The sequence below is a fragment of the Embiotoca jacksoni genome, unplaced genomic scaffold (genome assembly GCF_022577435.1).
Source record: "Embiotoca jacksoni isolate LCO1_2020_lvr unplaced genomic scaffold, fEmbJac1.0.p SCAF_30, whole genome shotgun sequence".
NCBI lineage: Eukaryota > Metazoa > Chordata > Actinopteri > Embiotocidae > Embiotoca > Embiotoca jacksoni.
In genome coordinates, this window is record NW_027185382.1 from 1944961 (window position 1) to 1969174 (window position 24214).

The following is a 24214-nucleotide window of genomic DNA, read 5'->3' on the forward strand; positions in this document are numbered from 1 at the left end:
TATATGAACAAATCCAAATAAGCCAAAACGGCAAACTCTTCAAAGGAATACTACAAGTTAACTTTGTAGTCTTGAGAAATGAATGCCACCGAGGCTCTATTCAATTCTTTTTTGTATGGACTTATATAGGGTGATGTCATATTGCCTTCAACATGTAGGCATGTCCTGAGAATTAGTTTTTATGAGTACTTGTTCCCCTGCCAGCAAACTGAATGTTGTGCCTTTTCTATCAGGTGTTTCTGCCACTGGCTTCTCACTTTGACATGTGTTTGTTTTTTTCTCTCTTGTGGGAGGGTCAGAACAGCAAAGCGGCACAGTGAGTTCTTTTTTTATCCAAACCTCTATCTCTGCGTCTCCATCCTCCACGTATTGATCGCTTGCGGACCTTTCAACCCAGCTGTGAGTAATGGAATTGCCTGTCGTGGACACAGGCCACGGTCAAGGTCTTGTAAATGTACGACACATGTTTGCGCAAACTCGCCGATCGATGACTTGCTTGCTCCCATGTCATGGAGAATAGAGCCTTCCACCAGGTTATTTCTGTCAAGGCCTTATCTGGGTTCCTTAAAAGTCCTTGAAATTCAGCTGAAACTGACTGGTTTGGAGACTAAAAGATTTATTTCTTTGATGCTCCTACTCACGCTCTTAAACATTATATCCAGTTTTGATACGTAGTTTGTACTTTATACTTTGTCTTGATTAGCCAGACAATGTTGTAACAGGTGTACCACCTTGTAAAGAAGAGTCTTCGTGTATTTTTAAATGGGGTTTACTTCTAAATAAGAAGCATTTAAACACGCTGGGCACCTGCTCTTACAAAATGTTTGCTGGCATGAAAGGAAGCAGTATTCTGGAAGTTGAGAGTCATCTTAGGAGCTTTGCTTGCAAAACACTTCCTTGAAGAGTGACTCATGCATGCTTTTGAAGAACTGGCAGATACATTTCAAGTTTGTTCCCTTTTTTAAGTTTAATTTCTCCCACAATATCCAAACACTCACAGAGGTGTCGTGTTCTGACAGCTGCATAGAAAAGACTTCGGTCGAACCTGGAGACTCGCTGGACCGAGATGAGATGACATACCATTCAAGAGTCTATCAGATTTCATTCTGACAGATGGGACCAGTGCGGGGAGGTACCGCCTGGTGATGGGAAAGATTGTGGTAGAAAATAGGGCAGCGTAGATTACGGAAAGGTGTGAGGTGGTGAGTGCCACGGCCCCCTTTACTGGAATGTTTGTGGTGGTTTCCACAACGTCAGTGAGTGTGTGTTTGTGTATGACAGCAACAGGATTACTGATATTTTTGGAGGAAGGTGGTAGGTAATACACTGGGAAGATCACCCTCAACTGTACACTGCAAAAAAAATAGCAATAGGAGCGAGAGTTTTCAAGTTAATTTGTGGCATTTGTGTGTGCTTGGCCTATTTCAGGCCAATAACTAATTAAGTAAATGCAATGATTAACATATACATGATAGCAAGATTAATCTATAGCCATACATGAAGCTCGGTCAGGGGAATTATGTAGCACTAAATACAAACTACAGCTCAAGCTGGTGAAAATGCAAGTAGTTTTGCAGCTATCCGGTCCTAAAGCAAAGTATTTTACACATTAAAATTGGACCTGATGTTGGTGTTTAAGTCATAAATTTAAACATAGATATAACCATAAATGTCTGCAGAAAATGTAATGGCGATCCATCTAAAATTAGGTGAGCTATTTTAGTCTGGGCTTCCAGAGTAATGGAAGGCAAGGCACGTTTATTTGTATAGCACATTTCAACAAGGCAATTCAAAGTGTTTCACATAAAACCATTAATTTTACTATTATTATCCATTGCTTCCTGTATGCTGCTGTAGCGAAAAAAAATTCCCCTCGGGGATTAATAAAGTAACTACCTAACCTAACCTAAAAGCATCAAAACATAAGGCAAAAGAAAAGGACATTTAAAAACAATTAAGAGTGATTAAAACATTAAAAGGAAGGAAGAAAGGAAGGAATAAACTGATTATCACGATTGATATTTTTTTGCAGTGTAGCTTCTGTTTAGGTTTTATGTGACTCGGTGACCTCAACCCTTACTCAACACACATGGAAAAAAAATCCATACACATACACACTAATGCCAAGAATCTGGATTCCCCTTGAAATAGCTGAACCCCTTGTGCTATGTTAATGACACACACACTCACACACAAACACACGAGCAAGCACCCAGAATAGCAGCCCTGCCACATCCATTGCATTCCATCTCCCAGCTGGCTGCCCTGTGGACACACACACACACACACACACACACACACACACACTGCTGCAGTCTTACACACAGTTACAGCAGACGATTCTTCACATGCATATTTTTTGCAGCACACACATGGATAATCACTCCCCTCTGCCAAACAGCACACTGATACCCCCCCCCACACACACACACACACTTTTCTCCCATTAGACTGATTTGGTGCATCGTGTTCACTGCTTGCGTCGCTCCCATCAATGAACAATACAAGTTCAGCCTCAGAAAGCCTGTAGCTAATCCCTCAGCTGTTTGGAGCTGGCAGTGAACAGCCCGAACACAGTCTGTGCCTCCGCCAATTGCAGAACAGATCAGATAACAATTTGTCAACAGAGCTGGCCGACTGGCTGGCCGACTGGCTGGCCGACTGGCTGGCCGACTGGCTGGCCGACTGGCTGGCCGGTACAGAGCCTGAAGGCAGAGGTGAGTCAGCAACTCAGACAGCCAGGAGTGGAGAGCCAGCCAAGCAACCCGCCAGTGTGTTCAGCTGCAGAGAATCTGAACTCTGACTTTTGGAGAAAAGTTGAGAAAGTTAAGAAAATGAGACTTAAACCTCTTTGTGTTAAAATTTCCATGCTAACGCTTACCACTTCCTCTCTAATTCATTTCAGAAACAGTTTTATGGTTTGATAACAGCCGTTTTGCTGCAATATCGTGGGTGTAGTTTAATAGCATGCGCGTGGATTTTGATCCATTTCAGCCCCACTGGTGCCATTCCACACAAATTCCGAAGATCCCACGACAACAAAGCATTTTACTGCTATTGTTCTTCTTGTTTCCAGTGTTTACTCTCACCTCTTTCTCAGAGCACATTGATCTTGAGAATTTGAGTGGGATGGCAGCTTCAGTGCATGCAAGAAAACAAGACTCAGCTCATGTTTTTGGATGATGCTGTGTGAGTATGCTATTGGATTCCTCTGTTTTGGGGAGCAATTGTCTCCATGCCCTTTACACCCAGTCCGTACTCTGTAGAAGATATTCCAGTGGTTGTAAAAATAAATTAGCCAATTAGGGTTTTGTAATGTGATGTGATTGTCCTGCACAAGGAACACAATGATGGCCAGAAAGATGGCACAGATGAGTCAGGTGAGGTCAACTTGAATAGTTTTACAGTGACATACATTTTGAAAATCAGTAAGTCTTTCCATTTGAGAAGCAGAGACTTGGGAATTTAGCTTTTTCCAAACTAATCAAATAGTTTTCAACTACTTTTGTGCCACTTTTATATTGACACTGTTCTTGTAGACCAGCAAAGGGGAGGTTGCCATGATGAAAAATAAGGTTAAGCTGTTAAAACTAAGCTAATTAAAAAGCAGAATGCAGCTAAATGATGCAGAAAAGACAGACTGTACTTGTTTAAGGTGATTTTACCACACATGTAGCTGACAAACCTTCTCCTTTGTTTGGAAGCAAATATTCTGTCTGTGTGTGTGTCGTGATCGTTTGGAGAACATAGATTTAGATGTGGACTGTCCCAACCTGGCTTTTGGTGGGACCGTGGCGTGGTGAACAACTTCCCTCATGCCTTTCATCGACTGTTTTTGGACTCTGGCCATGTCCCCCCCGCCTGTTTGGGCCCTTGTCACATCATAAAGGCCTCGTTTTCCCCTTGCGTTGCGCATAGCTGAATTAAAATCTATTATGAAATGTGACAGAGCCATTAAGAAGACGGATGATCGGAGTCCTCCGTGGGTTCAGCCCGCTCTTTGTCCACTTTCTGGATAAAAGCTTGTCCCCTGGCAGCCCCTGCTGTGCATGGGGATCTGACCAGGGGCAGTGTTTTTAATCAGTTTTTGTGCATGCATACATATATGTATGCAAGTGAGGGGGATTCATACTCTGACAGCTCTCCAGGAGATTTGAGGGGAGACAGATTCAGGCTTTATTGAGTTTGGGCAGTGAGAAGTGTTTGTGGCAGCAGGCCTGTAAGCACCAGTAGGACAGGTTAGTACACCACAAGTCGCCACACACACACACACACACACACGCACACACGCACACACACACTGTACAGGCTCTCTTGGGTTCATGTTGGAGGACAAGAGGTGAGGGACAAAGTGGGGTGGAGACATGATGGATGGCAGAGGAGAACATCGAGGTAGGAGCACTCGCAGCTCAGTGGGAGGAATGTATATATTGAACAGAACAGTAAGTACTTGTCTGTGTCATCTGGAGAGTGTGTGTAGGTGAATGTACTTGTTTGCACTTTCATGTGTGCATGTGGTTATTTCCCCGCTGTCTTCGAAGATGTCTGGTCGCCCTGGATATGCGTGAATGTTTTGTCTGCAAGCGCTCATTATGTTTTCGCTTCCTCCTATGATACATGACATATACAGCCCCATCCCTGCTCAGTCTATTTGTAGCTGCTTGTTATTCCTCTCGGACTCAGGTGTGTTCGAGGAAACATGATGCTTTTCAAGGTTTCCTCATTGATTTCCGTTGCAGTGGTGTTGACAACATTTTTATTATTATTTGGTAGAATATCATCGACCCTGGATAGATAGACGCGGTGCTTGGATAATGCAAAGGGAGAAGTCTGTGAATTAGAATCACCCTGTGGACGACATGTTTCATCCAAGGAGACCAGCACCTTCCATATTTCTCATGTTGCACAAAGATTGTTTATGTAGCAATGGCATTGTAAAAATATGGACCAATAAAGGTCTCATGAAGCCAACTCCAAACTCTATAAATATAATTTCCGATGCTCCTGGAAGGAAAACTTCCCCAGAGCGATATCACATACTACCTGAGGTAAAAAGAACCAGCACTTCAAGCAATTCCCATTCTGTGGTGCACAAGGATTTCAGGAGCTCATGCATGGGGCTCATCTATCACCCCTATTGACCAATTACTGTGCCAAGCCAGCCAGCTTCTAATGAGCTGCAAAAAACACAATGGAATAAGAGTCGATATTGGGCAAATAAATTATTAACCGCTGGCTGAGATTTTTATTTGCTCGCTTGCAGTTACATTTGGCAGGGGTTGAAAGAAATAGAGCTAAGAAAGGAGGTGAGACTGTGGCTTTTCAATTATCAGATTTTTATGAACTCTCATGTGGTCTGTAGCCACTGCTGGACTGGATGGATTATCCTCTCTGCTTAATGTATTTGAAGGGAGCTTTATCTGCTTGTCTTTGTTTAGGATTGCTGCCTCGTGTTTGTCTCCGGTGAAACAGACTTTCACAAGTGTCTGGACAACAAGAGAATTTCAGCCATTCTTGATTCCAAAGGTGTAAGAGTTATTTAGATCATTTTCCAAAGTAATAATAGCTTTTCTCATTTAATATCTTTCTAAACAGAATATATTTGGTTTTGGACTGTTAACTAGACAAACCAGGTCTTTTCCCGAGACTATCATGAGCTGCGGGAGACTCTTAATTTCCATTTTAAAAAAAATAATTGTCTTCCATTTTACTCGGTTAAAACCAAATATAAACAGTCATCAACAATAAAAACAATCATCAGTTGCAGCCCTTTTCATGTCACATCAAATATCTAGGATAAACAAACAGTTTAACCTCTTTAGCTCTGGGTCAGCCTTTTCCCAAGCTGTGATAGATGTAAACAAAACCATAAAATCATAATTCTCCCCACGCACTACTGTATATTCCAAGTGTTTTGTCAGCCAAATTTGCTGATTGCACTTTGGGCCCAGAAGTCCAGTATTTATCTCATTATTCCCAGTGTTGTCCTCCAGTATTATTCTCTGGTTGCACTGCAGGGTGCACACTGCAGTTGCACTCCACTTCAACTGTATTGTGTGCACTGTCAACTCGAGGTCAAATATGGATCCAAGTAAACTCAAACATAAAAGGGCGAGCAGCCCATTAGCATCATTTGACTCCTGGTATCGTGCCATATTCTGTCTCCAGATTGTTTGCATTTCAGGTAACCTGTGCAAGAACAAGCGTGACTAAGCAAAAAACACTTAGATGCAGCAACGATACCGTGTGCACAGATGAAAGAACAGCAGCTACTCCTGCATCAAATGTTACCTTAGGTTCAGTATGTACATTTGATTTGTTCTTTTACTTCAGCACTTACCATCTTTAGAGCCTTGCATAATGCTGCTTAGGGTACTCCTCGTTGAATACACAATCTCAGGCCTCAGCTCATTTGTCTATTGTCAAGCATGTTTTTTCTACTCATTTTTCTTGTAGCTCCTCATATTCACTTCATAACAGATTATTGCAGAATGCATAGGAAAATATTGACCAGTTTTTGCTGTCCTTTTTCTAGTTCTGATTCTCTGATTAATGCTGGAATAGTGAGCTCCACACCATCAGCAGCGATGTGCCTTTATTAGGCCAGTCTAACAAGTGCGTTCCAGTCTGTTCTCAGATGTCACTAATCTGGTCAAACCAGGAATATTTTGTCCACCGCCTGATATAAATAACTAGTGAATGAGTTGTCTCCATTTAAGGTGGTTTTGATGAAAACTGAGGGGAGAAAAAAAAAAGGGAAACAGATTATCATCCAAAGCGGTGTGACCTCTGGCGGTATGCCTCTCTCACTATCTAACTGCCTTTAACTTTATTCGGCTGTCGACTTGAAAGAGTCTCGCTGCGCAGCCTGCTGTGACTGTGGACACGTGCGCACGCACACGCACGCACACACACACACACACACACACACACACACCCTCCCATATGGCATCATTTAAAACTCCTGGCAGCTAATGTTTGTGTTTATCCGGACAACAAAGCCCACTCCTGGACTATAGTGGAAAACAACTAAAAAGGGTCCCGTTCAATTTAGCAGACATGCTAACAATTCATTCCACTGCCATTATTGCCTTGAACGGGGTCACTGGAGGTCACGGCCGGACTGGGCACTGGCATATATTTAGCCCACATTGTGACCACTTGTCTCTGTCCAAAGCCTTGATAGTGAACCAACCGTAGCTCCCGTTTGATACATGCATTGTGTTAGGTGCTTCAAGTTAATCCTCTGATAAGGAATTACTGCTCCCATTATGAATTAATAAGTGGATTACTCTTGTAAAAATGCCTGTAAAATAGTCAAGCTGCCTGCACAGGAGCACGAGCAGAGCATTATCCCGATCCCTGCTTTTCAATCTATGTGATATTGTGTGCTGCATATTCTCTGAAGAGGAAGAAAAATCATTACCTGAAGTTCAATTATTCATTTCATGATTTGGTATTGTTAAAATATAGAACTGCTCCTTACAGGAGTTGTCGTTTTGTCAGGTGAAGGATCCTCAAAAAAAGCTAAATTTGCTTCTCTTTAAAAGTCCTTTAATTTGAATTAGTTTTGTGCCATCAGTTATTTAGAAAGAGGAAGTGTCATTTGTGTCTAATTTTGGAACAAAAATATTCATGCATAATTGAAAACGCTGCTGTGTTTGAGTTTTTATACTACTACTTTGTTGGCTGGGTATGTGAAACGGAAGAATTGAGGCCTCATTCATGTTCTATCTTAAGTTGAAGAGTGTATAACATAACACGAGCCCCTTTTGGACTTTCCCTGCAATTCTTCTTATTCACATTGCCTGCCAATGAGTCCGCGCTTCTCGGACTCGACTGTGACCTGCAGAAACAACAAGCCTTGCGTGCGTGGGTGTGCGTCTGAGATTCTTTGGTGGCGTTGAAGGGGGCAGTCGTGGAGGAGGTTATGTTCACTGTGATGGTAATGACTGTGAGCAGAAATAGCGAGGCTGCGAAGCTCCTGGGGTAGACGGATGAGTTATTGCACGAACGCAGAGGCACGTGTGCAGCAGCGGTCCCAAAGAACGAGATCAAACTCAAACAAACACGCATACACATTGTAATGGTGACCCGCTAGAGGTCAGAGGTGTCAGTGCTCAGCTCTCTGGGCCCGGTCATAATAACAATGAAAAATGGCCTCATGGCACATGGCCTCTACCTCTGTGTGTAAGGGCATCTCAGTCTGGGTTTGTACGGGAACGTTTGTGTTCCATTTTAACCGTCCTAGTTTCCCTCCCGGCACCCACATCCCTCTTCTTGGTCTCCGTCTGCGTCCGAGCTTGAACTCGCCCAGGGAAAATGGGAAACAATCAGAGGCAAATTGCCACGCTGCCGCTGCCCGCCACACACAAGTGGAAGGGGAAGTGCTGCATGCTCTCCGAGGGCGCTCGCTGGCAGTTAGCGAGCAGCAACTCGCTGATGGATGTGAAGCAGAAATGATACACACTGATAGCACAGTGCCTGTTTCAGTCCCCTGAAAGATAGATTGAGTGGAAGCGCTGCTGCGCGAGTCGGGGACGACGCCTTTTGCAAAGCATCTGGCAGCGCGGCCCGTAAAATGTATTCATGGTACTTCTGGAAATAGCCTGGAAAAACGAGCAGTCACAACAATGCATGACTGCTGCCAGCTCACTTGTAGCTGCATTGTGTAAAGTACACTCACTTCACACTGTTGTTTTCTATTTGCAACGCAATGGACTGAGAAAATAACTCTGGAAAACTGGCTCCCCAGGTTATGAGTGGTCCAGCATGAAATCTGTTTGCAGCAATGATGAGTATCAACACTGTTTTCAGGCCAGGAATTGCCACGTCAGCGTCCACCTAATGGCGAGGTGCTCCACAAATTGACAGACAGACAGGGCAAAGGTCGAGGAAATCGACATACAGGTGTGTACTAGCAGAAAGGAGCAGGGTTTTTCTGCTGATTGGCAATTGAGGGTCCAGTTTTGTTGAGTGCGGCTGTTCCACAGCGGGTAGCTTTGCAGTGAGCTTCCCAAGCTTTGGCTAACGACTCTCACTGTACGCCTGTTTCCCGTATCTCCACAGCTAATGGAGAAATTCTGCCTGCTTGATAGCGACGATGTAATGAGGTGTATTTTGCATGTGTCTGCACATCTGCATCGGCTCTATTCACAGGCATAAGCGTGGCAGCTTAAGTTTGTTTACGTGTGCCAGCATGTGTGGGAGAGAGCTTTCATGAGTGGGAGATAGGATAACAAACCCGAGCAAACATGACAAACTACATATATTATTTTTTGCCGAATGAGGAATTCAGCCTGAGTCTTGCCTCTCAGTTTGTTCATCACATGCTGAACTCTTGAACCATAGATGGTACGAGCACATCTCTCTCCAGCTCACTCTCTAACTGCTGAAAGGGAGCACCTGTTTTGCCCACTGTGGCCAGATGGACAATGCACCGGTGCACCTGTGACATTACCTGCTTTGTGGCAAGCCTCAGTGCTGGCACCTGAACATGCACACACACACACAGTCAGAGTCCATGGATACCCCCTTTCCCAACTTGGCATGACTTGGTGTGGAATATACTGTAAATCAAAGATGTGCTTTGAGAAGAGGAAGATGATGTGCAATTTATTTACTGATTTAATATGTATCAGCCAAGCAAAGAACACACTATGATTGTTTATATGCCCTTACAAAGAATGAAATAGTAATAAAAGGACCAATCTTGACTATCTAAGCACAGTATATCATAATCACATACTGAATCATCACAAAGGGCTTTGTTCTCCACTCAGTTTTTCTGCCGTGAAGATGTTTATTTAGATTGATATTTTGACAACGATCATTGCCACTCATATCTGCCCTGTAAATGAATATAAGAATGAAGCTAAAGACATTTCAGTTATTGTGTTTGTATAGATCATAGATTAAAGTTTTGTTACATTTGTACAGATCCAGACGAGCTGTATCCCCCTGCTATATTTATGTCAACTGACACATTAGTCTTCTGATCTAACTCTAAGTTTAGTGAATAAACTTATAAATGTGAATCTCCTGCAGATTTCTCACTTTCTCTTGCAGTTATGTTTGCCTGCCCGTAGGGCAAAAAACAGGTAAAGACCCTCATTGCTCATCACTGATGGTGAGTGTAAGGTGACAAGGTGACAGCTGACGAAGAACACAAGCCGGTCTCCAATACATTATAACAGCTGGACGGTAAAAGACATTTTAGTAAGTCACTCCTAAAGCTGTAGAACTGTTAAAGTGTGTGTGTGTGTGTGTGTGTGTGTGTGTGTGTGTGTGTGTGTGTGAGAGTGTGGGGGGGGGACACGTAGTCCTAAAATGCCCCACTCAGACAGGTGGTGAGCTGAGACAGCAGCGGTAAAACAAAAAGGGGAACTTTGCAGGAGTTATTCCAATATCCCGCCGAGACCGGGGAGGACGGGGTCCCTAGAGTGAAAGCAGAAACACCTGTGTTTACTGTGGCTTCAAAAACGAGAGGGAGGCACAAAAAGAGAGACAGAAAAATATACAGAGACACAAACCAAGCAGGAAAAAAAGCTGGTCATACAAACTCCCCTCTCCCTCCCTCCCTCCCTCCTCAACATGCTCCGCTCCTCTCTCCCTTCAGTGGGAGCGCATTTGATTCGACTCTCCCATCGTCCCTCCCCCAGCCGAACCTTTGATACCCCTTCTCTTTCCCCCGTGCTGCTGGGCGATCTGGCTGGATGCAGCAGGGTCTAAATGCGATGTGATGTGATGTGGGCCGATGTGGTGGCGTCTATCTTTATCTGTGGCAGAGCTGCACCATCAGCCCCGGTCCCACATCTGAAACGTAGGGTTTAGGGGTGTTTATCTGGGGGCTCTGTCAGTGATGTAGAATTTTTGCAAAACAGACCGTTATTGAAATGGAAACTTCCTTCAATGCTAAATTACTTAACTTTTTCCCAAGTTGCACCAACTGTCCCGTCACTTGTGACTCACAGGAAACTCAAACATGGCAGATACATATATAACCCCCCCCCCCCTCCTCCTCCGGGCCAGCTTCTGTGGAAATATCTTAAATAAAAATGATATTTTCCCTTTGAGTGAGTCACTGCCAATGCCATCCCAAGCCAACATCCCCCCCACCCACCCCCGCCCCCACTCTGTCTCAGACAGAGGTCAGGAAGGTGTCGTGTTTTCCCGGAGCAGAGGAGGTGGGCCGCCTTGCACCTGCTTTCACATTTTCTCAGTTGCTGTCTCCATTTCCATTTATTTGTTTATTTTTTGTGAGTTCTTTGTATTATGTGAACGCTCTGGCAGTTCTGTCCATGCAGACAAGGACACTGTTATTCCACAGCTGTGCTACGTGTGTCTGAATCAGTGAAGAAGGTGGAGAGCTCTTGATCACGAGGTTGTCCGAAGCATGTTTGTAATTGGCCTGGTTGTGTTAAATTCACCAATTGTAAAGCTGCTTTTTAATTCTGCTCTCAGAAATACAAATTTCACTCTTTGATGGTAACAGCACTTTAAAGAAATAATTTTGTGTTCCTAGTCTCCTTCAGCTGAGGCTCCTTCTCCTCACCACTTTGCTGAGAAGAGAATATAGTAGCAAAGAAATGAAAATAGAGAGCAAAGGAGTATTTGTTATGTCATGCGTGCGGAGGAGGGTGACAGCTTCCCGATCACGACCCTCCTTCTACCGGTGACAACGAGACAAAAAGTGCCTCCGTATTGGGGAGGATGGCTCGACCGATTGCTTTTTTTGTCCTGTGACAGATACACTCCACATGTGTCACAGCCGTGGACCCGTCACCTCGCCGTAGTTGAAAAGATGAGATAGGGAGAAGGAACAGGGAAGAGGAAGGCAATATGGGTGCTCCTGCCACCGACGCCGTCAGCCTGTCAATCAACGCACATTAAAATATACATCAGCCCCCATTTAACTGTCTCCCCCTCGCAAACTTGCATTGTTTCTACAGGAGGTACATGTCTACAACCTGCCTCGCTAAGTGCTTACTGAACACCACTCACTGTCAGTGCAAAGAGCCTCAGCTGCAGCAAGAACATTTTTATGTGGCTGCAGCTGCCCCCGATATCATACAATGAGGGCGTTTATTCTTCTACAAAACTACAGTGATTGAGCTGCACCTGCATCAATACTACATTTAGTAGTGTAGAAAACTGCAAGTTGGCCAAACTCTAAGTTAAGCTTTAAAAAATTTGAACAATTGACTTTCTTAAACAGATAAAGTTTGGAAAATGTGCTCTTTTGCCAAAAGGTTTTGTATTTTTAATTTTCTCTCGGTAAACTTATTGTTCTGCTCTTGCACTCCAAACAGGCATCCCAGAAGTTTACCTGCATCAAAACATGTAAAAAACCCACAAGGCTCGGTGTCAATAGAGCTGTTTATAAGTTCATGCAGTTATAAAACCAAGTTATTTTTGTGCACCTTCTCTGTTTCATCTCAAGCCTTCTTTGGCTATAGCTTCCAATGTTGTTGAATTCCTCCTTGTTTCTAAATCTCTGAAGAACTGAGGACTCACAATGATGGATCAGATCCATTTTAATGTCAATGTGGCATGGAAAGAATGATCCTTGTTGGTTTTCTATAGAACTTTTAAGAGTCTCTTACCTTATATATTAAACTACTAACATCAATCAAACTCAATACTCGATTGATTCTATCAATCAAACATGCAGGTGTTAGTCATATGTCATTTTTACAGTCTGCTTTGGCACAATAGTGCATCAATTTATGGACTCGGCTCACTACTAACTACCACACAACTTTACATGAACATCACCAAATCAATCCATTGACCTCCAAGATGTAAGATGTTCTTTTCCCACAGAAACCACTGTCATCATTTATAAATACTCATGTCTGATAGAATCAATCATTTGCTTCACTTTCACCAAGTCATCTCAGATGGAGAAAACCTGTATGGAGTGTTAAAACAGGCCCAGAGTCTTGCAGTACATATTTTTTTTAATTACCTGGCTCCTGTAAGACGACTTTCTGTTCCCTTTGGTGTTACACATTCAGATATAAGCTTCTGTATCATCGTTGCATTTGCGTGCTGCTTATTGGTGTAGTATGTGGAAGCCGGTCTGTAAAGGTGTTGTTTGCATATACCTCTACAAACATAACACAAAGTGTCTAACATGGAGAGACGGTGTCTTCAGTCCAAAAAGCAAAGATGATTACTCTTTATAAAATACTCAAAACTTGTGCTGGGTACAGTGAGAGAAAAGCAGAGGTTCGACAACTTTTATGAGAGTGGGTGTCAGCCTTTTCTTCCCAGTCTCCTCTGAGCAGTAGTCGTTAAAAAAAGGGTTATATTTTGAAATTACAACGGGCCTAAGTAATGAACAGGGATCCTGTAACAGTTTGTACCCCCACTTCTCTAATAGCATGCAAGTCAGGGACTGAATCTCACCAAAGCCTTTTCTCCCGTGTTTGCCTTTCTTCTGAATAAGAATTAATAGTAGCAAAAAATAGTCAATGTTTTTCAACTTGAAAATGAAATGTGAAGGAAGGATATATGAGGGAGCGAAAGGACGTTGAGTAGGCTTACATACCAAAATGGCCCCAATTCTAAGGACGAAATGCAGCTCTGGTCTCCGTTTTTTTTTTTTAGATAATATCACTGCTTGATGTGTAATTCAACTTGAATTGAATAGATGGGACTGCAGGTTAATTGGACTGTTGGCTGCCGGGTTGGTTTCCTTCTGTAAATCTCAAATAACCTCCCAAACAGTCCAAACATGCATGAATGTTGTGTATAAAGCCTGGAATGGAGGAGGTGCAGTTGGGGCACTCGGTTAACTATCTCTGCTATGCGAGGAGCATTCGGGCTAGTGTCAGGGTCAAGGTATTTTTAACCGTGCATGCACGCTCACAACCCGCAATGCCATGTGCCACCTGCTGGATCCTGTCAGCTGTTGAATAACTGAGGGGGACGATGGGGAGGGAAAGGAGAGACCGAGGTATGTTTCATGCGTCCTTTATGTTATTGTGTCTCTTTTATACCGCCACTAAATCTCCCCAGTATTGAAAACTGTCCTGCTACTCAGCCAGCAGGTGGAGGAGAAAAAAAGTTAATGACCACACACAAAATTCAGATATAACCGGAAAGAAATTCCTGCAGTTTACAGGGAAGGAGCCAAGGTTGCTTGTTTATATCACCCAAGAGAGCCAGAGGTGGTGGTAGATCAATACTTAGCAGATATCGATGGTGCTATACTGGGTATTTGTTCTTGAACCCTTCGGCTGTAGACATTCCTCCAATAGGTAAAGGCGCGGTGGGAGTCTTTCAATATTCTCTCCCACTCTGGCTGCAGCTGCTCTCCTACAGTAAACCAAGGTTCATATTGCAGCAGCTGGGCCCGCCGCTACACAAGACTAATTGTAACCCGATTTTACCCTCTGCTCCAGAGCCAATTTGTGGAGCCACAGGAAGGCCAAATAATCAATTTCCAAATTTCTAAGATAAGTTTTTGAAATGTTGATTTGATTTGTGCCACATCGACTCATTTCAAGGATTTTTTTTTTTCTCCCTCCTCTAAAGCTTTACACATTTCAAGGTGGATTTTAATTTTAGGACTTTTTTCACTGCAGAAAAGGTTTTTTACCCCACACTCCATAGAAAGGATCCAATCTGAACATTATGTGCTCTTGTCCTTGTGCCTGTTTATGACAATTGGCCTGCAGAGCACCAAGGACTGAGAACAACGCTGGCAGTAGCACACTAAAAACACACACCAAGGTTACAGACATCTAAGACACAACCACTCACTATGTTGTGTGTGTGCGGCTGTCCGTGTCCCTACTGCCTGCATTATCAGCTCTTGATTATGTGTAGCAACTTTGGCCATTGTGAATGGGCACAGCGTCCCGCAGGTAGACACCCAATCGTTTATTTTGTTGCTCGGCAACCTCACTGAATATAGGGTAAACACGCGTGAGAGGGATTTGTGCGTTTGTGTGTGCCAGTCCACTTTTAACTTTCCACTGAGCACTCATGCACTGGACATGACAGGCCATTTTGAAATCCACTCCACGCTCTAATTTTGGATGAGGTGTGGAGTCGAGGCTTAGACTGTCCGATATGGCCCCGTCTTTAAATGGGACACTCCAACATCAACACTCTTTCCTTAGATTGTGAACAGAGATTAGTTTTGTAGTTGTTGTCAGCTTGGATCCAGTTATTTCCAGTGGATTATTACAATTCAGATCCATTTTCACCTCAGAAAAGAGATCTGATTGACACGTCTGTGCTTTGAGATATGCTGGGGACCTTTGTTGCATTCCATTCCCCAGCTTTCGCGCCCTAATTTTGTATCATCTCTCTACAATTAAACCTCTAATGAAGTAATGAAATATCCCCAAAATAATAATAAAAAAACATCCATATGGACTTCTCTTGACACTCCTGAAGTATTATCCACTTCTAAATGCTTTCTGTGATACAGTAATAGAGCCGCCAAACTATTAACGCTTCTGTATCAGGCTGTAATCATGAAGGCTTCTCTGTGTGTGCATGTCAGGTGTTTAAGGGACATCTGCAAATTGTAGCTGTATAAAATAACATGCGTTACACTCTCCCTATTCAAATTAAAAAGAAGTATCGTTCAGGAACTATTTCAAAGTCAAAGTATTGGTATTGCCGTAAATGTAAATCTTGAAATGAGCTTCAGTTTGACCAGTTATCCATTTTATAATGTAATGAGCAAACTAAAACCAGAGCAGCTTAAAGTACCAGATATTTAATCAGCTAAGACAGAAAGGCAAAAAAACCCCTGTTATTATCATTGAGAATCCTGTCAGTCAGTTGTGGATGGAGAGAGCACACATGTGCTTTGATGATCCCTGGCATGGCAACCGTGTTCAAACTTCACTTGTGAAAACAGGCTGTTCTCCGAACGGCACCATCCAGACTGATGTGATGTGACAAGGACAAACATAATGCGGCTGTTTCATTGTCTCTGATCGGCTATTGTTCCAGTCTATTACAGATATCAAGTCTGGCAGGGATCGGATTGTGTTCCGGCACCTGCGTCCCATCAAAAACAAACATGGGGGCTGGTCTGATTTGGTGGATGATTTCCAATCCAGCTGTTGTTCAGAGGGCTTGTGAGAGGGAAGGTGATGAAGGGGCTGACAGTTGGAACTATCGCTTTTGCAGCTCTGGTCTTTCATTTTTCTTGCATGGCGACAATTGAACCTGAAATAGCAGCTTCTGTCCCGAAAACATACGGATGAGTTGACCAGGAGGCATTTTTGACCCAGTCATTGTTAGTGTCATGTTTATCCTTTTATCAAAAATATTCTCCATTTCAATTAGTTTCAACTCATTTTCAGCTGTTACATACTGGCGGCAGGTCTGTTCAAAGAGCGGGGTGCAGTTTTTCATCATCTTTTCCCATCTTCCATCTCGCAATAAAATGTCCTTTTTATGATATAGATGGTTGATGGAAAAGTTTCTGTAGGGTTGACATTTGTTTTCCTGCCGCTGGCTTTATGGATCCAACATGTTCTCCTGCTTCAGGGTGTTTACTTGGCTGCTTTAAAATAAATAAATACATAAATAAATATCAAAAGCACTTTTTTAATCATCCAAAGCTCTATTTCAGAGACCGATTCTCACCCGTGGTAGCAAATTACAAATTATAGGCTGTCCACTGTTGTGCACAGTCAGTTAGGAGTGTAAATCAGAAATGCTGGATTGTCAGTGCTATATTTTACAATTTTCTTTTACAATATCTGATGATGTAATGGGCTTTTCAGGGGATTTGTGTTATTATGCGTAACTTGTGCCTTGATATTATAGTTAATGAGTGTTCAAGTTATAGTGCTGCATTAATATCAAATGCAAGTGGCAGTATTACAGGTATTACAGCTTAGAAATACTCGCTCAACCTTGTGGGAACCAATTATAACAAGTTTCAGTGGAAGAATGGCAGCTCTGTTGTTCTCCTCCGTGTAGTTTGGAGAGATCCACACTCCTACAACTCCAGCCAAACTCGAGTCTGAGAGTGTTTGTCAAACTTATTGTTCATATTTCATACTTAAACCCTTGCTGTCTTGTTCAATTATATTCTTCTTTTTGAAAATACAAACAATAGATTGTGACTCTGTGTTGCTTCACCGCAATAAGCACAGGCAATACTCTACAAAGACTAAGTAGCTCCATCGTGTAGTACGTGGATGAAGCCATCTTCTACATGAATCATCACCTGGTGCGGATGCAAATCTTCACAGGATTATTATTTTTTAAAACATCAGCTGGAAACAGCCAGCTCATAAAGCTTTAGCTTCATCTTCTGTAGCTCGAGCCCATAAGTGAGAGATGATGCTGTTAGATATTGACATGGGTGGGGCGTTTCAAGAAATCAATCAGGCATTTTCATATTTATGAAACAACCTTGAACTCAGTCTCACACTTTAATGTAGTCTTTTTAAGCAACAGCTATACCTGCAGGTGATGATATCATTGAGGGGGACCTTCTGAATTTAATTCACAAAAATCCAGGTCACTTGAATCTCATCCTGGATGCCTGATTCATAGGCAGAGTGGAACATCAAATAACTTCAAAGATTTATTGCCTTTCCCTGCCTCTGCATTTACATTCCCTCGTGTCAGAACAGCACACACTCTGTGGTTCTTATCACCATGAACATCCCATACTTGTATTTCCCCTCGACCTCTCTGCTCACTATTGTTTTGACATTTTTATGCCATGTTGGTCGTCATTGAAAATTACATTCAGGTCTTACTGTAGTAGCTCGAAAGAGAGTCGGCGCTCCTTGTAATCTCACTGTCCAGTATATTAATGTCTCTGGAAAGCATATATTAGTCGATGTGTTTTCCCTTTTGCAGCCTTATTTATATTCCCACCATAGGGGTTGGGGTCACCGCACCATTGCTCTATACGGTAATCCGATGATTTTCCTGCATGCGAGTCTTGCTGTGACTTCGACCACGTCTCTTTTTATCCCGAGAGGGGGGACTGAGCGGACATCACTCACGTTAAAGAGATTGCAGCCTGGGTTTGCCCAGATGTTATCTCCAAATTACTATTGTCTTTGCCTGCTAAGCTGCGTGTGAGACTGTGTCTTCGTGAACACGTGTATGTGGACGTTTTCTGTTTCTGCTGATCAGTGGAGGCCAGGGATCGATTGATGGGGTCGTGCTTTTGCAGAGTACTTACTTGTTATTAAGAGCAGATCAGTGGTGATGTAGGAGGGGATACCCCATCATGCTTGTTCGCTCAGCTGCAAACAGCTTAATCCATTCAGCGTGTTTTGCATCTGATCACAGACAACAAACAAAAAAGATAAGAAACACGTCGGGAGCGCACGTAGATGTTTCTGCTTTTGTGCATTTGTCTGAGAAAAGTCATTGGGGCATGCTGCTATTTGTGTTATTTGTTTTTCAGCTCTTGTGAGCGTGTTTGTGCGCGGTCAGAGCCGAGATGGGTCGCGCCGGGAGGACAGGCGCCAGCTCATTTTTTATCCTTTTCCTGCGTGCCTCAGTCAGGGGAGGCTTTGTCACCAGCTATCTGCCTGCCAGCGCTGGATATTGTTATTCCAAAGTACAGGCCAGTTAACATTTCTCTTGTCACTGTTACATCTCTCCCACAACACAGCGGGGGGGGGGGGGGGGGGGAGCTGAAGAGGAGAAAGAGATGCTCCTTGCTAACTCTACTCCTTTGCCCTTTCCTCCTTTGTCTGTTTTTGTCTCCTGCTGAATCGCTCCTCATCCCTTTGTCCTCCTGAGTTTTGGGGAAAAAAGGCCTCTTTTTATCTTCTACATGTTGTCTGCTTCATATATCACTGGCGATCCTTTTATAAAACAGAACTGATGAACTTGTTAAACATTTATGCTCTGTATTCGTTTTCGGGGTTTTAACTCGGAGCCTCACCCACATGATGCTAATACAAAGAAACGTTTGATTGTTTGCCTGAATCTAATCGAAAAAGGGAGTCACAGACTTAGCGTAGTGTCAGGCAGGTTTTTTCCGGTCTTAGTGCTCAGCAGGAACCATTCAGAGACCCGCTGAGAGTCTCCTGTCAGCAGTGTGAAATACAAAAACGCTCATATCAGCCCGGGTCAGCCGAGACGTATGATAAATACCAGCAAATGTGGTATTTACAAATATAATTTGCAGCAATGATGAATGCCATTGATAAACTGGATTCTCTGAGTGATTTAGGCCATTACCTCGTGGCAATTAGCATTAACACTTGGACACGATGGAGGCTGTAGGCATTTGCCAGACGCACGTCCCCTCGGACCTGTTCGAGTTGATGACGGGGCTTCCTGTGCCCATATTCCTCAGATTTATTTACCCTGCAAGAGGCTGGCAGGCTCAATCGCCCTGCAGTAAAGTCTTTTACGCGCTACGCTGTTCGATTGGGAGCAGCTCGTAACTCACGCAGTCTATCAAATCAATGGGTAGCGTGTTGAGTGCTGATTTAGGACGGTAATTAGAGATGTTAATTGTTTTCATTAGTCAGGGCTGGGGGGGGGGGGGTATCGCCAAAGAGAAGGGGGGAAATGGGTGATTCTGGGGCTGATTGAGGGGTTTCATCACTCAGAGGGATGCACAACGCCCTCCCCGTCGTCTCCAGATGGTATCTCCATCTTTGTGACATCCGTGTGACCTCTATTGATAGGGAAACTGCTGAATCTTTGACCTGTGAAAGACCTTTGTGTATCTGGCATAGAACCAAGAAGGTAACATGTTGATATATTAGCCTCTGTTAAATAATTAGCTCGGCGGTATAACATGATTTGAAGCAGAAGGTGGAATTATTAATGAATAGTTAAGCGTTAGCATTGTATATCATCACCATTTTGACCATTTAAAAATATTTCATGACGTCTTAATAAAGTTGTATTTACAAACTGAATCTGTTTTGAAGGAAGAATATTCTTGAAATGATGAATAACTAGAATGAACTGCAGTGAATAGGTATTGATTTGCTCTCGGCAGAGGTCATGGTACTTTAGTAGAATGGGAGCATGCAATTTTTAGTGTTGCCTACGGTCTATTCAGATGAAACATGAAGAGGTTCGTTTCATTTGAAAAACATGACCACTCACATGAGCACAAAATTGATACAGATTAGTTTAGCCTGTAAAGCGAGACTGAATAATGCCCTGGACGACTGGATTGTAGCCTTTTTATCAGATGGATCCTGTGGTTGGGACATACGTGATGATGATGATGATGATATATTTCATGATATCATGGAGACTCCAGACTGGCCATAAGTGTGAATGTCGGTGTGAATGTTTGCCCCGTCTCCTGCCCAGATTATGAAAGAATGAGCTCAGGCCCCACAACCTTACAGATGATTTGTGGATTCACTAGAAAATATACATTTTAGTAATGTTATGGTCATGGTTGTTATTGAATGAAATCGTTGAAATGCCTGAACCAACAATATCATACAGTAGACAATACCTCTTTAGCACTGTGAGTCCTATTATAGTAATATCAAGCATACCGTTTTGGGTCAGTAGTGGAAAAAGTATCAACTAAAAATATAAAAGACCTTTATGTAATCTGGAATGTTAGGAACACTGTTGACTGACTCTGGCTTGTACAATAAAGGTTTTCTGTCATCGCAGCAGTTACAATGTTTATTCTTGAGATCAGTAACCTCTCATTTGTAAGTACAGCCCAAGGTCTCAGGGTTTACTGTCGAGTGGACTGTAGAGTGGCCACCCTCCTCTTGTGCCAATGTTGAAATTTCACACTAGATTACCCATTCTTCTCCTTTCAGAATAGTGAGTGTGCATCTTATCTGTAAATTACATTTCTATTGTGCAATTTAGTCTCAGATGTTACTATTTTTGGACAGGGGAGTGAGACTCTGTACGGGGGAAAATCCTCCTCACTTCAGCTGAGCGTGATTAAGATGTTTTCCCCCTTTCTGCCTTCTGCTCGTCAGAGTTACTCCTTCGTGTGAGAAATGCTGCTCTGCGGCCTTTAAAAAGAAAACAATCTGCAATCTGTCCATTTTAAATGAGCTTCTTGAGACTCCGAGCCTCTTGCTTTGCAACGATGTTGATTTGTGTTTGTGACCTCTTTTATGTGGAGATTCTTTCCTTGCCCTGTACAGCCATGCAAAGTAGTCTCCCTGACCTTGTGCAAGAAGAATGAAATCACTCACTTCTGCTCCTTGCATGATCAGACCAGCTTTATTCTGGTCTGATACTTGGACTGAAGGGGGTCGGCATTATATAATGCATATAGGACAGCTTTAATCTGTGCATATTTTTCCTGTAGGGGCATTCACACTCCTTATCTCTACATGAAAAAAAAAAAAAATCTTCTTGCAGAACATAATACGGCGATTTAGTTGATCTATTGAAGTCTTTGAGCCGTGCAGCAATGATGGGAAATTGCAGCAAGGAGAAAAGTAGGCATTTGATGACCCCTGCTTAATGGTGTAATGCCGGTAATTATGACAGCTCGGGATGGACATGGAGTTAACGGAGCCACCACATCAAAACACACAAACACTGGAGCCCGCTGCGCCACCTCATCCAAGTCAAGGCAGTTGCCAGAAATAGCCCTGATTGGGCCCTGAATAATTCAATGACATTTTTTTCCTCCTCTCCCTCCTTCCAAAAGGACTGTGGGAGCAATTGATGAGAGCGGATGAATATTTAATGGCTCAGAGTCTCTTGGACAATCCGGGGCCTGGGATGACAAGCTCCGAGAAATCAAACAGAGAAGAGGAGAATGAGAAAAGGAGGTTGCACAGTGAGGGGTAGCACAAACACAGAGGGGAGATATGCAGACAGAGACAGATAGATCTATACCATACATCTACTACTTTTGCTTTCAAGCATTTATCTCGCCTTATAGCAGCGTTTGCTTAAAAGTTAAACCCACTGTTTGATTGCCCTTGTAAAAAAAAACTTTGATACTTCGCGATACCCTGTTTTGCCTTAATTATTAACAGATAGATGTTTTAGGGAAGCATTCAATGTTTTCCACCATAAATAAAGTATTTTTGGAGGGTTTTAAAGGCAGCAGGAAAAAAAACCAAAAAACTTTGCCGCTTCAATTTCCTTTCAAACACGCGAGGTTAATTTCCCGAGAGATGCAAACTATATGTTACACGGAGCTACAGTTTTTGCGGTGATGGAAGATGGTGTGTCCGAGGTCCCACGGCAATATGACCCCAGTTGATCAAAGTGGGGTGCCATTATTGAGGTCAAATCTGAACATTTTTGGACCGTGTCGTGCGGTCGTGTCGTTGGACATCTCAGGGTGCATGAAACAAACGTACATATTTACCACCTGATCCAAGGAAGTGTGTAAGATGGATTTGGGGTTTTAAAAAAATTAAAACAAATTAACTTATCTTAGAACCAGTAATATAATCCTTAGAAAATGTAGTCCATGCCCCAAAATACAGTCTATCCAAAGGCCTTTTAAAGTCTGTTAATTTTGGAGTACAAAATTGATTTTGTTATCATTTCTGGAAAAAAGGGCTGTTCTTCTGACTGATTCTGTTGTTTATGACAGAACCAGACTTTCTTAATGCCAAATTCAAAAGCACAGCTCCAAGAGTCACATAATTAATCAAAGCATTTTAACAAGATTTTTTCCCCTCTTAAATAATTGGAAATTTGAAGCTTTATTTTGTTAATGACTTCATGCTGTTCCTCCGAGGTCCAGCCTGATGATTGATTTGTCATATCTTAAATGCTCTTATTAAGGTTTAATTCTTTTTTTTTTCTTCAAAAGGGCAGCAGCATGCCAGAACCTTTCCTTTATTCACAACACGTTGTACTGTTGAATGGGATCCATATAAAACAGCTGTCACTGTCATTGTGGCATGAACTGACATAAAATATCCGTCAATCAAAATGTTTTGTTGGGAAGGTTACAGATTACTAGTTACACTCTTTAATGTAACCATTTTAATGACTTCATCAACCTCAAACCAAGTCTACATCCAGGTCGACTCCATGCTGAGTGAGGGCTGGGTGCTGTTCAATGGTTCCTGAATTACTCTTTTTAAATACCTCTCTGTCTTATTTGACAACACGGCCAGCTGCCTTGGCGTGGTTTCTCAGAGCAATGCACATTGATTTGATTGGCAGACGAAAGTCAAACAAGTCAAACAAGAGGACTAACATTAGAGCGCATCCTGCCAAATGACTGGAGCCTATCCAAACGTAGACAGAAGACATTCCTGTGCAGTGAAAAGATGCAATACAACAGGAGCAACATATTCAGGTCTAACCATTTTGTTTTGAATAGAATCTGATATTTAATTAAATGGTTGGTTTTTTTTTATTGTTTTTTTTTTTTTATCTGTGTACGCGACAGATTACAGTTACATATATTTTGTAGTTTAATTACATGACTCCGTTGTAACTCCCCAACACTGTGTGTAGCCAGTGTAATTTCATGTAGGCATGGCCAAAGAAACTAATTAAGTTAGCTAATAAGCATACAGCTCTTGATTGACTGGTGCTCAATCAGCCCACAGATTGCAAGCTTCCGATTTTAAAGAAACTTAAATTAGTTTCGTTACCTTCCACCCATACAGAAAAGGCTAGAGGTGAGATTAAATATTCTGTCCTCACGGTGTTGATATTCATGTATATTCACTGCCGAGAACACTTTTTGAAAATGAACAATCACAGACGGAAAGGTCACCGTTGTGCTGAAGTAGTGCATTATGGGAGTGGAATAATTGCTTTTCTCACATTAGTTGCTATTGTAATGAAATCTTGGCAGTCCCCGACACTGAATGACAGATTATGCCACGGTTCAATCACAAGTGTGGGTGCGTGGGCTGCTGGGAGGGGGTGGCAGCGCTGGTGGTGGAGGGCGGTTGGTTGGGGAGTGGAGGAGGGTCAATTGGCTTTTGTTGAAAAGTGTGGCTCTCCCAAGACTCCACATAAATCATTTGTATCATTTCAGTCTTTTTCACTAATGGCGCCACTTTCATCAAGCGTTTGTGTCATTGTTCTGTAATTGCTTTGAATTGAGAGCTATTGTCCAAAGAGAAAGAATGAATAGAGCGTAATGATTTGTAATGTGGCATATTTAAAGACACGTAGCATAGCCATGTAGCAGTAATTTACCAGTCCTTTTTCCTTTCTCTCTGTCTGTCATCCTTCACCTCTGAAGTATTTGTGTGTTGGGTCGGTGCTTCTGCGCACGCTTCTGTGTACTTGCATGAGTGCAGTTAAGCAC

The 24214-nt window shown here is 42.7% G+C and overlaps 1 protein-coding gene across 3 annotated transcripts in view; it reads left to right on the forward strand.

Annotated features, from left to right (window-relative positions):
- The window catches only part of LOC138206973 (receptor tyrosine-protein kinase erbB-4-like), a 214241-nt gene that overhangs the window by 30153 nt on the left and 159874 nt on the right, over positions 1-24214 (forward strand). The window lies entirely within an intron of this gene.